The sequence below is a fragment of the Humulus lupulus genome, chromosome X (genome assembly GCF_963169125.1).
Source record: "Humulus lupulus chromosome X, drHumLupu1.1, whole genome shotgun sequence".
Taxonomy (NCBI): Eukaryota; Viridiplantae; Streptophyta; class Magnoliopsida; order Rosales; family Cannabaceae; genus Humulus; species Humulus lupulus.
The window spans coordinates 160377089-160392981 of NC_084802.1; the positions used below are offsets into that span (position 1 = coordinate 160377089).

At 34.4% G+C, this 15893-nt stretch overlaps 1 long non-coding RNA gene across 3 annotated transcripts; it reads left to right on the forward strand.

The window, feature by feature from the left end:
• The first annotated feature begins 5546 nt into the window (after positions 1–5546).
• LOC133804444 (uncharacterized) lies at positions 5547–14436 on the forward strand. Of its 3 annotated transcripts, none has more exons than XR_009878479.1 (7): positions 5547–5695; positions 5990–6379; positions 7414–7589; positions 10976–11038; positions 12285–13662; positions 13744–13978; positions 14127–14436. It is a non-coding gene; the product is annotated as an uncharacterized LOC133804444 (long non-coding RNA). The 3 variants fall into 3 exon arrangements; XR_009878478.1 differs by having other exon boundaries at positions 13558–13662; XR_009878480.1 differs by lacking the exon at positions 12285–13662.
• Positions 14437–15893: the final 1457 nt, after the last annotated feature.

Sequence of the window (15893 nt, forward strand, 5' to 3'; positions counted from 1 at the left end):
ACAGCCACCAAGGGAAAAATCGTCCTTTCGCACCTATCCCTTTAACCATAATTAACACCCTCCAATTCCCATTATTCTCAAAATTCTCGAATACCAATAATTCATATCCCGTTACCCCTTAACTCCCAGCAACGCTCTAATCTCCAAATTACCCCGGGACTCACCCCGAGCCCGCACTCCGTTATGACAAAACTGCTAACTTATACCCAAAGATCGTCTCATGCCGAACAACTCGAACAAATCGACATTATAATGTGGCGTCAACAATAGCTTACCAATATGCATACAAATATACAATTACGTCCTCAACGGGCCAAATTACCAAAATGCCCTCATAACAAAATATATACCCATATGCATGCATTTATCATCATATAATAATATGATCCTCATAAACATGCATATAATCATATAATGGCACAATAAATCAATTATGGCCCTCCCGGCCTCCTAATCAAGGTTCTAAACCTTATTAGGAAATTTGGGTCGTTACAACGCCAGTCCGAGTGATATAATGCCTACCCGATCGATAACAAACACGAATCCGAGCAATGATTTTGTTTTTTTTTTTTAAAAACAAAAAAGTATATATTATCACTCGGCAAGCACAAATTCAATCAAAAGTGTGGGGCACAAACACGTTTTCCTATTCATGGGGCATACAAACAAGATCATAGAGGGAATTTCAAGGGTTTCAAAAAGTTTCAAGAAAACTTCAGAGTTCATTCAAACCCATGAACCCGAATATGCAATGGAGGATGGGAAATGATATTTCTCTAAATTTTCATGAAATTGGGAGCAAAATTGACTAACCCAAAGCCTAAACTACATCAAAACAACCACAAAAGCGCTATCCAACAAAGATTCATCACAAAAATTCCAAAGAGAGCATTCCAATAGAGGGTTTCAGATTCCATGTTTCTCAAAAAAGTTTGTATAGTTTTTTTTTTCTATTTAAAAGATTCAAAATGCTTAAAAGTAAAGCTAAAGGAGAAAGAACTTACCCAAATGGAGGGGAAAACACTTGATTTCTTGAAAAAGCCTTTGATTTGCTCGAAGGAAGTGGAGCACCCTTGGAGCTTTGGAGAGAATCGGCCAAGAGAATGGTTTTTGGATGAGGAATTTTTTAGGAGCTTTGCTAATGAATAGACATACCATGGGCCTATTTATAAGCCCAGGGTAAAAGCTCTCTACTATGCCCAACAATTTTTAGAGTTATTTCTCTCCCACTATCCCATTATCCCACGATTTGGGAACTGATAACTTTCATTTTCATGGCCTCTAAAAAGTTTAATCATGGATCTATTTGAAAAGGCGGGAGAATATAGAAATTAATTTTTTGGAATGTTGGGAGACATAAAATATTAAGGTTACTGGCGAGTCACCATGTGGAATCAACTGCTAGGATATTCGTTGATCTGTAATTGGCTATTCAAATTTTGGAGATTTAACTGGTCGAAATTTTATTGTTTGTGAAAGTTACTGACCAGGCATAAGCTTTTGAACAACCTCAATAACTATCAGCTAGAGAAATAGTTTATCATATGAATAAATCGTATAATAAACTTAGAGGCCAAATGTTATCCCCAAAATTTCAGTTTGATGACGTGGCAATCAGAATTGACAAGTGGCAATGCATGGTCATCAAGTGACACATTAATGGTCAATAAATGTGTTGACCAAGGGAAGTGCAAAGGTTAGAAAATGACCTGCAGAGTTGTGATATCACTAGTTGGAAGAACATTGGCCGAGAAAATGCCTGGTCAGGAAGTTATTTACCTGACTAGGTAAGAATTTACCTAGCCAGGAAGCGATTTACCCAACCAGGTAAGAATTTAACTAGTTAGGGAGTGATTTACCCGACCATGTAAGAATTTAACTTGTCAGGGAGTGTTTTACCCAACCAGATTCATCATAAAGGAGTTTCACTTGACGAGCTACATCAGAAGGAAGATTTAGCTGACCCGCTATGTCAGATTGAGGAGTGTAGCAGACCGGATGTGTCAAAATCTCAGGAGTTAACTGCCCGAGGACTTCTTTACAGAACCTCAATAACGACTTCAACCAAAATCATCCGTAACTACAGCGAGAATCTCTCAGATATCCCAAAGTAATAGCCATATCGTTGTATTTTAAATTTCTTTATTAATTAAAGTTGGTTAAAAAAAACTAAGGACCCTTCAAACACAAGAGATTTTTCATGTACGATCCATGAGCCTATAAATAAAGAGCTCATAGAATCATTTAGGGTACTTTTGAACTTTTGACTGAGAATTTTTGGGAACTGCGACTTAGGGCATTCTTGTGGGTGTTTTCTGAGATAGCTTAGAGAGAAAAACTTTGTATTTTTTGACTTATACTTAAGAAACTCAATTGGCTCAGGTTCATCTGATCTTAAGTGTCGGCTACATATATCACAACTCCAAGTGGATTAGGCTATTACCAACAAATTGGGGTTGAACCACTATAAAATTATTTGTGTCATTATTATCTATTCAAGGCTTACTGTCGTTTTGACATCTACTCGTCATTGGCCAAAATCGTGGTCAACAATTATTTTCTCATGTTTATGAATCCTTAGATTCTTGTACATTCGAAATCTTAGGGATTGACTTTAGATCGAGATAGATTTTATCATTATCTTAGTTGTATCCTAAGATTTTGCTCGCTTATTTGCATCATACCTTTTAAGAATCAGGCCTCACACCTGGTTATATCAAGGGTTTTTAATAAGCTTAGCAGCATTATACCTTTTACGAATAAGGCCTCGGACCTGGTTATATCTAGGGTTTTTTAATTTTCTTAATATCATTGTACCTGTTAGGAATCAAGCCTTGGAACTAGTTATATGCAGGGTTTTAGTGATTTCTCAAACTTAGTTCCCGTTTGGGTTTTTTTTTAAAAGCAAGCTTTAAAATGTCGTTGAATAATCAATTTCTCCAAACTCTAAGTTTTAATCCTTATCCAAATAAGTTGAACTCTCTTAAAAACTATCCTCGGTTATGTGCCCCCCAAGCAACCAGAACGTATAAATGTTTTGGGTTGCTTTTACAAAGCGAGCTTGTGATAACAAAACAATAAAATTGGTTATTTAATAATCCAACTGTTATTAAATTGAAATGGTATTTATAAATAAGCCTTTCATAGATGGTAACTCTGGAACATTAAAGACAACAAAGCTATTGATAATAATTTTTTAAGTGTAGGGCATTCCAGGTCCGTGGGACTATTTCCCCACTTAGCCGGGCTAGCTTGAAAGTTCCTTCGTGCATGACCTCTATGATCTGATATGGTCCTTCCTAGTTTGGCCCTAACACACAGTCCTTGGGATCTTTATTTTCCAAAAGGATCCTTCGGGGAACCAAATCGCCTAATCTGAGTCTGCGTCCCTTGACCTTTGAATTGAAATAATGAGTGATCTTTTGCTGATAATGGGCGAGTTGTAATTGCAATGCCTCTTGTTTTTCTTCGATCAGATTGAAGGATGCACTAAGTAGCTCGTGGTTATGATCTTGATCAAATGTCTTTTTTCTGTGATTCATTACCATTACCTCAATTGGGAGCATAGCCTCGCTTCCAAAGGTTAGGGAAAAAGGGGTATGTCCCGTGGAGGTTCAATGTGATGTCCGGTAGGCCCAGAGTAATTGTGGGAGCTGCTCGGGCCACAATCCCTTGGCTCCATCTATTCTTTTCTTCAAGCTTGCTTTCAGGGTCTTATTTACAGCCTCGACCTGTTCATTGGCTTGTGGGTACACTACCAACGAGAAACTCTTGGTTATGCCATATTTTTTTCACAAAAGTTTGTGAAGAGATCACTACCGAACTGAGTTCCGTTGTCTGACACGATCTTTTTAGGGAGTCCAAATTGACATATGATATTCTTCACAACAAAGTCCAAGACTCTCTTTGAGGTGGTGGTTGCCAAAGGTTTAGCCTCTACCCACTTCGTGAAATAATCGATTGCGACTACTGCATAACGAACTCCTCCTTTTCCTATTGGCAGGGAACCAATTAAGTCAATTCCCCATGCCGCAAATGGCTAAGTGGATGAGATCATGGTTAGCTTGACTGGAGTAGCTCGGGCAACTAACGAAGCGTTGGCATTTGTCATACTTTTTCACATACGAGATCGAGTCCTTTGTTTAAGTGGGCCAAAAATAACCCTATCTCAATACATTTAGAGCTAGATTTTTCCCCCCAGCATGGTCTCAGCAGAAGCCTTTGTGTATTTCTTACAAAATAGTTTGTGCTTCCTCGGGGAGAACACATCGCAGGAGGGGCAACAAATGCTTTTGCATCCTTCCTATCATCGGGTAGCCTTCCGTTTGTGAGGTATTCCACTATGGGAATCATCCAGGTCGATTTTATGTCAATCATTCTGACCTCAGCCATTTCTGTTGTTATACTTGGGCTTTCCAAGAACTCCACCAGAATTACATTCAATGTATCTGCCTCTTTGGTGGTAGTGAGTTGAACCAGAGCATCAACGTTGGAATTCTGCTCGCGGGGTACTTGCTCAACGGAGCTAAACTCGAACTCAGACAACTCGCCCTTTACCTTATCCAGGTAGGCCGCCATCTTGATGCCTCGAGCTTGGTATTCTCCCAATATCTGATTGACCACGAGCTGAGAATCACTATTATATTGGATGGCTTTTGCCTTCAGCTCTTTCACCACCCTAGCCCTGCCAATAAGGCCTCATACTTCGCTTCGTTGTTGGATGCTTCAAACTCGAACCTGCGAGCTGTATGGAATCGATGTCCTTCAAGTGATATTAAGATTATCCCACCTTCCGATCCATTTTCATTAGACGATCCATCAACGAATATTTTCCATAATTCTTGCAGAGCCTCCCTTATCAGCTCGTCCTGAAAACCTATGCACTCGGCAACAAAATCAGCAAGGGCTTGGCTCTTGATTGCAGTTTGTAGCATGTACAATATTTCAAACTGGCTGAGTTCGATGGCCCATTTTAATAGATGCCCTACAAAACCTGCCTTAAAGGTTGGTCGGTTAAGACTTGAATAGAATGGGACTGAAAATATGGCCTGAGCTTCCTTGAAGCCAAAATGAGATAGAACGCAAGCTTTTCTATCAATGGGTACCATGATTCAGCTCCGAGAAGCCTCTTACTTACATAATATACGGGTTTCTACGCCCGATTTTCTTCTCGAACTAACACAGCACTGACTGCATTTTCTATCATGAACAGGTAAAGAAACAGACATTCTCCAAACGTCGGTTTTGATAGTATGGGGGGTTCAGCTAGGTGCTTTTTTAGGTCGCGAAATTCCTGTCGCATTCTTCGGTCCATTCAAATTTCTTGCTTCCCCTGAGCAAGTTGTAAAATGGTAGACATTTGTCAGTGGATTTTGAGATGAAGCACACTACAACAAAAACTACTAACCACAACACTGAAATCTAATACTATTAAAAAAGTATTATGGTATGTGTTAAAATTTTAAGCGGTTCACTCAAAAATAAGCGCCTAATTAAAATTTTAAGCGGGTATCTCTTTCTTGCTTTCCACTATTCAACATGTTCACACATGACCTAATTGTTATTTGCTCCCATCAACAGGCCTTTAAGCTCATTCTACGCCTCTCTCCTCCGTCTCCTCCACCGCGAATCCTCTTCCACTGCAAAACCTCTTCTGCCATCTCTCTCAAGACCCTCCCTCCATATTTCTATCAAGGTCAAATCTATTTCATCCTTCTCTTCACATCAGATAATTTCATTTTTTTTAAATATATTTTGATTTGTAATTCAATTTTATTATTAGATTTCTTTAAGTTTGGTGAAGATCTTTGTCTTAGTCTTTCTTTTCGTTTGAAATTTAGCTTTCACCTGATTTTCATGGTTCTTCTTATCATTCTTTTTTCATTTTCTTAGCACTTGGGTTTTCTAATCAAATTAATGCATCATGTATGTATATATATACTCCGATGACACAATTAACTTATTCGCTATTTTTCATTTGTGAATGAAGACAATGTTGGCCATAAGCCAGATGTTGAGAGAAATGACAAAGAAAAAGCACTCATTGGGGGAATTGATGAAGGGCGAGAATGATGATGATGTAGTGGGCGCAGAGCATGGGGCTGGTTCTGGTGCCGATGCCGGTGTCACGACGATGGATGGGAAGAGAATGCTAGTTCTATCATTGGGCACAGGATCAGCCAAGCGTAAAGAAAAAGTACAATGCAGCCAAGGCATCCGAATGGGGCTTCCTGATTTGGATTTTCGACAATGGCAGCACACCCATCATCGACATTTTTGGTGATGCTAGTTCTGATATTGTAGATCTTCTTGTCTCCACTCACTTTCAGTCTCGTCATCATAGAAACAAGTATCTTCGTATTCAAGTACATATATAGATGTATATTTATCTACTCCTTTTCATTATTTATATATGCATGTCTTTAATTATGTATTATAATATTGCAAGTAAAATATATGTTTGCTAATTTTGGTCCAACTCTTCATATATATAGGACGATACATTGGTTGGGGACGAGTCATGATAATGGTTAATTATCATCAAATTTGATTTTTATATTAGTATCTTGATTCTCGTTTTGATGCATGCTTTGAATTTTTTAATTTGATATGTTTTTGTTGTGGGCTTAATAGATGGGAGCAATTAATTTGTGGAGTTAGGGTTCATTTTGTGTTGATTTTTCTGAATATGTTTATAGTATGATCTATAAATGAGGTTGAGCTTTCTTTGTTAGTCTTTAATGTTGTTGTTCTATTTGTATTTGATATTTTTGGAGGTGTGTTCCAAATGTTTGTCGTTTAATATATTATTGGCGTTTAATATTTGATTTTGTGTATATTATAGATTTAGTATTTGCCTATGTTTTTGTCTTTAGTTCTGAGTTTTTTGTTTTGGATGATGATAATAAATTGGCTAAGATTTCTGAACTTTCCATTTTCTATAGAACTCAATTTTTGTATATATATATATACATATATGTATATATTGGCCGAGATTTACTTTTGCATAGAGCCATAAATCTATAATAAATAAAGTTATAAAGGGCAATAGATGTTATTGTCATTAATGCTAGTTTTTGTTCTCCCTTTGTCTTTTTCTTCTTCATTCTTTGGTTTTATCAAGTCATTGTCTGATCTTGTATTTCGCCTTACATCTCTTCGATGTTGCCAACAATGTAGTTGCATTAAAGAGTAAACAAGTTTCTTTTTCATGAAAATTTTGATACCCATAAGAGTATTTGATGCAAAAAAACAAAACAAAAGATGATGACATTTGGTTGTTTGTAAAAGGTCTGAGTTTCAAGTCTCTCCTCCACACTAACATAGCAATTGTTATGATTAAATGATTTCATGATATGGGTGTGTGCTTTCATTATCTATAATATGCTTATTTGTATTTATTATTAACTTCAGGAGGAATCTGAGGAAGATAATGGTGAAGCTAGAGGTTGGTTTCTCATTCTTGATAGGCAACAAATGAGAAAAAATGAGTTAAGACTTGTGGATGATCAAAGCCTCTTCTTGCTACCATCTCAAAACATGTACATCTATGATTGAACACAATTTTTGGTGATCCCACTCAGTCAATGGTATAAATACACATTTGTATAAGTACAAAAGAGTTGTTTAGCTTGTGCTTTTGCCATTGTGTGTCTCTGGATTTTAAATGTTGTGTATGCCTTTGTTGTTGATGATGATGATGTTGTGGTGTTAGTTCAGTTCATGTACTTTATGCATGCTTTATTTTTTTGAAGTAATGTGGTGCCTGCATAATAGCTTTTTGTTTGGTTGTTTATTCTAGGTGTCAATATCTCTATTTGTGTTTGGGTTTGGATTGTGTTAAAGGGGTTGTCAATATCTCTATTGATGTTGCAAAATAGTCTTTGATTCATAACTAGAAGGGATCCTTCTCTGACAATGATTTTGGTCTAGAATTGTTGGTTAATCAAACTTCCAAGTTTAGTCTGTTGTATTTTTTCTCTGTTTTTTTTTTTTGGCAGTGGCTTCGAACATAAAGCACACTCTGCTACTGATTTTTGTAGCTTAGTTTATTGTGGTGTTCTATTTGTGTTTCTCTTTTATGAGTTTCTTATGTGTTTCTCTAATTGTGGTGTTCAACGAAATAGATGCACTCATAAATTATCACAACCATATATGTATATTTATTGAGAATTAATTAAGGTTAACACACAAGAGGGGATTTAATTATATATATATATAAGTCCACTTTAATTAAGCTTTTTTTTCAATACCCTGGTCATAGGTATACACATATGTTCTATTGTTTTCTTTCTCTTTTATCTTTGTTTTTTGGAACTATTCAATTATTTTTTATACCCATAGCACATAATCACTCTATTGCATTAATAATGTTTTTTAGCACCATAGTATTAAATTTAATAGTATAGTTTTAAATTTTAAATATAAGAGTCAATTATTATTTTTAAAATCACTTAAATATGTATGTCATATAAATATCATAATTTGACAACAAAGTTTAATGTCACCGTCCCAATTAATACATGGCCATGCTCTTTATTTAATCTCTTAAACTACTTCATACTAATGAATTGGCACAACCATTTATGCTCTTTATTGCTTCTTTTTTAGTAAGACTAATCACATGTTTGCCCACACATATAATATGAGTGTCATCTAGATTCTAGGCCATTGGATCTTATACATATCTAACATCATGGAGCTATGTTTATATGCACACAAGCACATGTAGTGCTCCTTATTGCTTCTTACATTATGCTATTATATTTATATGCACAGAACCGTATGTTTATGATTATATATATAAACATCTTTGACCTTGTTTGCACCACATATAGTGCTCATACACAGCTTTTAGTACATATTAAAGATAAATTTCATGAGCTAGCAAAGTGCATACATGGGACTTATTAAGTAACTCTTCACCATTATCAGAAAAATTAAGTTGCCTATTTTATATGGTCTCTTTTGTTATTTTTGTTCCCTGTTGAGAAAATTAGTTCTTGCTTAATTAATTGCTTTTACAGTATACCATAACACAAAAAAAGTATTTTATTGTTTTGTATATCGATGTGCTACTACTGTCTACTACCATGTTTGACTTTAATTTAATTTTGGTGTATATACATGTAATGTAAGTACACTAATGTGTGAGTACTGAAATGCTTAAGTAAGAGTTTCTATTTTTGTTGAGATAGAAATGAATTTCTGGGTTGATTATTTGTGTGTATGGTGTGTTTATATGTATATGTATATGTATATATATCAACACTATCACAACTATTTGTTTTTAATTCAAATAACAAGTTCGATGCCAATTTTGTGTTAGTTATTGAACCACCATCTTCCTTGCTTAGATTAGAATAAAAAGATAACAATTCAAAGATCTCTAATGCTTAAGTTTTCTCCCCATTTCAGTTTTTTAACGTTCAATTAATAGATTTTATAAGGCTCATTTGATTTGGTTGGAGTATAAATTTGAGGTATTTAGAGATTGGTTAGCTTACATGTATTTTATTTGACACGAGCATATTACTTTCATGATTTCAAAATAATAATTCATTTTCTCACTAAAAGATGACTTAAAGAAAAATAATTTTCATTCTTAAAGCTTTTGGAATTTAGGATTGCTCATAATTCCAAGTCCTACTACGTGTTCTTTCTCAATATTTAACTATCTCAAAGTCATGCTCGCAACATGTAGTTTTTGGTTGGTTTGTGTTGGTGTTGTAGCTTGTTGCAGCAATTAGCTAGAAAAGGAGAGCCAAACTTGTTCTGTTCTGCTTCTAGTTTTATTGATGTTGTTATGTCTACCATTTCTCTTGCTTCTGATGGTACATATAGGTTTGCTTCATCTATGTTCATTCCATTTGTACTTCCTTTGATAATTCTAGATATGCATGTGCTTTGGTTTCCTCTGTTTTTACAGCTTCTTTCGCTGCTGCAATTTTTAACTTTTATGTTGGATGACTAATTATAAACAATGTTTAGTAAACTCAAATTATTTTTTTGGAGTATGGGATCTAGGAATACTTTAGGTTAGTGATAGACTTGATAACTTAAGAAAATTTAGTGATTTTTTATGAGAATCTTTGGTATGTTGATATTTAGTGTTGGTATTGGGCCTATTGGCCATGGTTAGCTACTTAGGATTTCTAGCTTTCTGTCTGTTATGGATTTCCTCATGATGAGCTTTTGGTTATTGAGGAAAAACAAATGGTTGAGTTTTGAATTAAATGTTGGTTTCTGTGTGTGATACTAGATATGCATTTTTTTTAAAAACTACATAATTTAACAATGAAGTGTAGATAATCACTACAACAAAGTGAAGTAATTGTCTCTTAAAGTTCTTATTTTAATGCTTTTCCATAAAACTTGTGGAAAGATTATAAAGCAGGCCTGATTCTATTTTGGGATTGACTCTTTTAAATTTAATGGCGCATGATTGAATTATGAAAAATGCTAAGAGACTACATGTGCTGGACACTTTCTCTTTAGTTGAAATTTTCTGGCTCCTTTGTTTTTAAAGAGAATGTTCTTTCATTCTTAAAGAGTTTTGGGTGAGAGAATTATCTGCATTTAAATTGTTGTTCTAATTTTTCTATTGAATGAGCTTTCTAAATAATTGATTTCTTACTATTAATTAATCAAGCTTTGTGTGCATACAGTAGAGAAAAATAGTACTTATGAAACAATTATATCATCAATGTTTCTTAGTTTATTCTTTATAAAAGGGATTTGATTTTTGTGTTCAATTAAATTGGGTCCTTGACTTTTTTTGAGTTTGGAAATACATTATAAAGTTTGATAGAAATTTGAGTTGGAATATGTTTCTTTATGTTAAGTTTGAACCATTAATGAATATAGTTTATGATTTTAAGACTCGTAACAAGTAATTTCATAAATTTTATGGTTTTATTGTATCATTTAATTTTTATTTTGTATTAATATTTTAGGTATTGATTATATTTTTTAGGTTGTGGATCGAAATGGCGAGGAGCATTGCAAAGTTAATTAACTTAATTATTAATTGCAAGAGGTACGGAAGTATGTTCTCTTAACTCTTTTATTAATATCATACAAATGTTAGAGGAGTTTGAATATCTTAAATATTCATTCGTAGAGATTAAAATTGTGTGCTGCAGTGATAACGGAATGTTGAAAACTTGTGTGTCTTAGAGAAATAGGTTCTGGAAAATTTGTTTGTGTGTTGCGGTGATATAAGGAAGAAAACTTATTATGTGTTGTTTGAATTTTTTTACTTGGTATTGATAGATGGTTAGGTAAGCTTTTATATGGGAAATGATGTCAGATTTTATCTAGAATTACTTGGTATTGAAGTCAGTATTAGTCCTTTTATCTCATAGAAATCATCACCATTTTCACAAACTAATGGAATGATCAAACAACCACTAGAATTCCTCTCTGTTGTGCCATCACAAAGTGAATAGTTGACCATTGAAATCTACTGATCTTCCATCCTATACTCATTGATAACCCCATTATGAGCCATGACAAACCATGAATACACATTGCTAAGTGTCAGCTAAGTGCTTTTTCTTCAATATTTGCCTCTGTGGACACCATAATAGCCATAAAGAGTTATATAGCTTCAACCCCATTACAGAAATCGACAAATTTGTTTCTTCTCTCTTTTGTTCTCTTCTGTTTCTCTTTTTTTTAGGGTCATTTAAATTCAATTGATAGTTAAAATAAATCAGAAAGTGGTGGAGATTGGACCTTTTTTCCCTTTCACTTTTATAAAATGTATAATCTTTAGGAAATATTGAGAAGTAGGCAAAGCATTGCTATAGGTGCCGAGGTAGAAAGTGATAGCTTAACCATAGAGCTGGAAGAATTTTGTTATTTTGCTTTTCTTGAAATTGCAACTCCCATAATTCTCATTCCAAACATCATCATGAACAAAAAGAAACTTCTTCCTTGTCAAAGCCTTAGATCATTTTGAAGTTGATGTATGTCCTCAATCTCACATTTCTTGAAAGTGATAGACTCCAAAATTGTCTTTGTTATTCTAAAAATATAAAACTCTACTAAGACAGTATCCCATGCTTTCAAGTCAAAATGTCTTTGGACACTCCTTTCCTTGTAAACAAGTTCTATGTGGTGGTCTTTTTTGGTCAACTTCTTTCAAACCAAGGAACAATGTTTGATCTAAAAGAAAATTTAATGCACCAAGAATCCCCTCTAATTCCAGCTTTACATTATGCTCAAATAGACTAAAAACAGTTGGGACAAAGTTCAACAACTTGCTTTTCTTGATCCAGTTTGGCCTTTCTCCAACTTGAGTCTCAAAGCTTCAGAATTGATCTTGTCCATCACATGGTCTACATCATAAAGTACTTGTTTAAGCTCATCAAGCCACTTCTTCACATTTGGCTCTGTGAGTTATTTCTCCTCAGCATCATTTAGCAGAACAACAGCAGAACAACAACTTAGTTATAGATAATGAACATTTTATTATGCTTATTCTGAATGGAAACCATACCAAATCACATGTTATTTTTAGTACATATAGTGTTGTTCTCCAAACTATTTGGTAGCCCTGACATTAATTCTGAATAAAACAAAGTAGTAGAAGTGGAAATATACCACTGGTTGCATACGATTCTTTCCAATGGGATAGTTATAGTGATTTGGGTTTTTCATGGAATAGGCAGTGAACCACAGTATAAAGCCAGACAAGAGATCCAATAGGGAATCCAAAGTTGAGGCAATCACAGCTAGTGATTTGCTCTCAATTGAAGCATAAACTTTCGCTGCAAACAGAACTAAGTTAGCTATGTTTGATGCATTCACTGCCAACCTCTCACTCTTTGCTAACTGCTTCACTTCATCCTGAAACCAAGCATAAACAAATAAATAAAAGTGTTCAGTAACAGTAACAGTAGTTAAAATAGGTTCATATTGTCACATTTAACACAATTTGAGGCTTACTCATCAAATGATTATGTGCTTATACAAATGAACTAAATACCCTCAAAAGCAGTGCTATATATCTGTGTCCATTCCTTAATGATCACTTAATCTCCTATATTTTCAAGTAATAATTGTCAAATGAGACATAAAGAAAATTAAAATTACTTTGCACTAATTAATAATTTTGATTTCAAAACTAATCTAAGGTGGCAAAATTAATAATTCATCAAAAACTTTCACAATATTTACTATAATATAATGCATGCTTTTATAGCTCAATTTAACCACTGATCATTCTATGTATTCTAGCTGCCTTTAAACAGTTAAATGTACTAGTATTATAACATATACATATATATATATATATAAATCATTCCAACAAACAGTATATGTGTATTATATGCACGAGTGACTAATATTCCTATCATATTGGAGACATAAAAAACTATAGTCAATTGTATTGATTTTCTTTCCGATTAAGAATCTAACTTTCTATTTAGGAAATTAATATATATTGAGAGAGAAAAACAAATTTCAAACATATAGTGCTATCACAAAAATACATAAAGTCAAAGTCAAACAAACATGTGTCTAATTTTCTACATGTAATTTTTGAGTTAGGCAAGTCAACCCTGTAAACGACCCATTTATTAGGGCGGTAGAGAAACAACAAGTTAGGGGCAGTCCCACAATATTCCACAATCCAACAATATTCCTTCTCCTAAGGTAAATCTTCAAATTGTTTTATTTCTTTTTAAGGAAACAAATACAAAAATTAATATGCTGTTTTCAAAATTAATTTTGCAGAGTGTTGGAGTTAAAAAGGGCCATAACTTTACAGGAGCAAGGAATGCTTGCTACTTGCTCGATTAAGACTTAGAGGTGCACGGAATTCCTCTTGGGCCTGATTTTATGCGTGTATGGGTTGATGTTGTTGTTGTGCCTGGTGCTTATTTATTTCGTCCTAACTATGCGATGCTTACTATACAAGAATTTTTTGGTTCAACAGTTGTATGGCCTTCTCAAAAGGTTATTCCAAGAGGTATTTATTTGGTTATTTGATTATATAATGCTTGTTCAACATTAACCGATATGCAATCCAAGATTATGATAGCATTATTGACTATTTTAGATGAATGATATGATATTTCATGACCTCATTAGTTTTTCTTTTATGTTTTATTTACCAGATTCAACAAGTCAAGTGCAAAAGAAAATCTAATTTGGAAGGCTTTGGTGTGCTGACATTTGGAAGATCATGAATTTCTACCTTTACTTTTGAATATGCAACTGTTTAAGACTATTTTGTTGACTATTGTGAGAATGTTTTGTTTATGTTAGTTAGACATTGTTGAATATCTTAAGACTTTTGGATTATTTTTTAGATAATCTTGAATATAGTTTGACACAATTATTTGGTTATATGTGTTATGAACCATATAATTGGTACTCAAAAATATATTTATACAATGTTAAGGGTGCCTTGAGTATATTAAATGAAGCGGGTTTGAATTAAAGAAATAAAAAATAATTATAATGTACAGGTTTATATAATAATAATTCAAGCTTATCCAAATATTAGAATAATACAAAAAATATGTTATTGTATCTTTTACAATAACACTGGTTTATAAGCATAAAATTATGTTATGCAAACTGTTTTCTATAATGCAGAAAGTGTGTTATTATAAAGTTTATCATAACACTACTTTATAAGTACAAAAAAGTATTATATAATCTACTTATAAATAGCATACTGAAATACTTATCTAACTATTAAAATAAAACAACAAAAGTGTTATCGTAGGCTATACCATAACACATGTCTATAACTATGGAAAAGTGTTATGCAAAGTGCTCCGACTTACTATAACATCGCTTTCCTTAACACATCAAAAAGTGTTATGGTATATATTTGATAATACTTTTTCGGTCTTATTGAAAGTATTTTTTCTTGTAGTGCAATTTAAGGCTGCGACCTTTCCAGTTAGGCTTTGTACTTCCTTACGCGACCTGGGCGAAGGCATTTCTAACAAGGACCTGATTTTTTCCGAATTCGCTTTTATCTCCTTTGTGTTGACTATAAACCCCAGAGACTTTCTCAACGCGACTCCGAAAGTGCACTTCTGAGGATTCAGCTTCATGTTGTACTTTTTCAATATGCCAAAATATTCTTCCAGGTCGGATACATGGTTATTGGCAGTCTTTGATTTGAACAATCGTTGGCATGTAGCTCCGGTGTTTTTCAGCCCGAATGGCATAACGTTGTATCAATATACGTTATGCTCGGTCATGAAACTGGTATGCTCTTGGTCTGCAGGGTTCATCGCGATCTGGTTATATCCAGAGTACGCGTCCATGAAAGACATGAACTCGTGACCGTCCGTGGCGTCTACCAACTGATCAATTCCTAGTAGTGTGGAACAATCCTTGGGACACGCCTTGTTGAGGTCGGAGAAATCAATACAAGTTCTCCACCTCCTGTTTGGCTTCGGAACCAGCATGGGGTTAGGAACCCAGATCGAGTATTTTGCTTCCCTGATACACCGCATTTAAGTAGGCGAGCTAGTTCTTCTTCTAACGCTTCAGATCATACTGTCCCCAAAAGCCTCCATTTTTTGGACTTTGCGGGCACATTCTTGTCCAAGTTTAAAGTATGCATTATTATACTAACTGATTCCCACCATATCCTCGTGTGACCAGGAGAAAACATCCAGGTTCTTCCTTAGAAACTTGACCATCTCCTTCTTCCTTTCGACTTCAAGATTTTTTCCAATTTTGACAACTCTTGAAGATTCTTCTGGGTCGATGTTTATTTCCTCGAGCTCTTCTACAGCTTTAAGCTCAGACTTGTCTTTGCCTACCCACGAATCAATGTCATCCCATTGAACAACCTCGTCATTTCCTTCTCGAGGTTCTTCCATCCTATGGGTAACTTCCATTTCCCGGGACTCCTT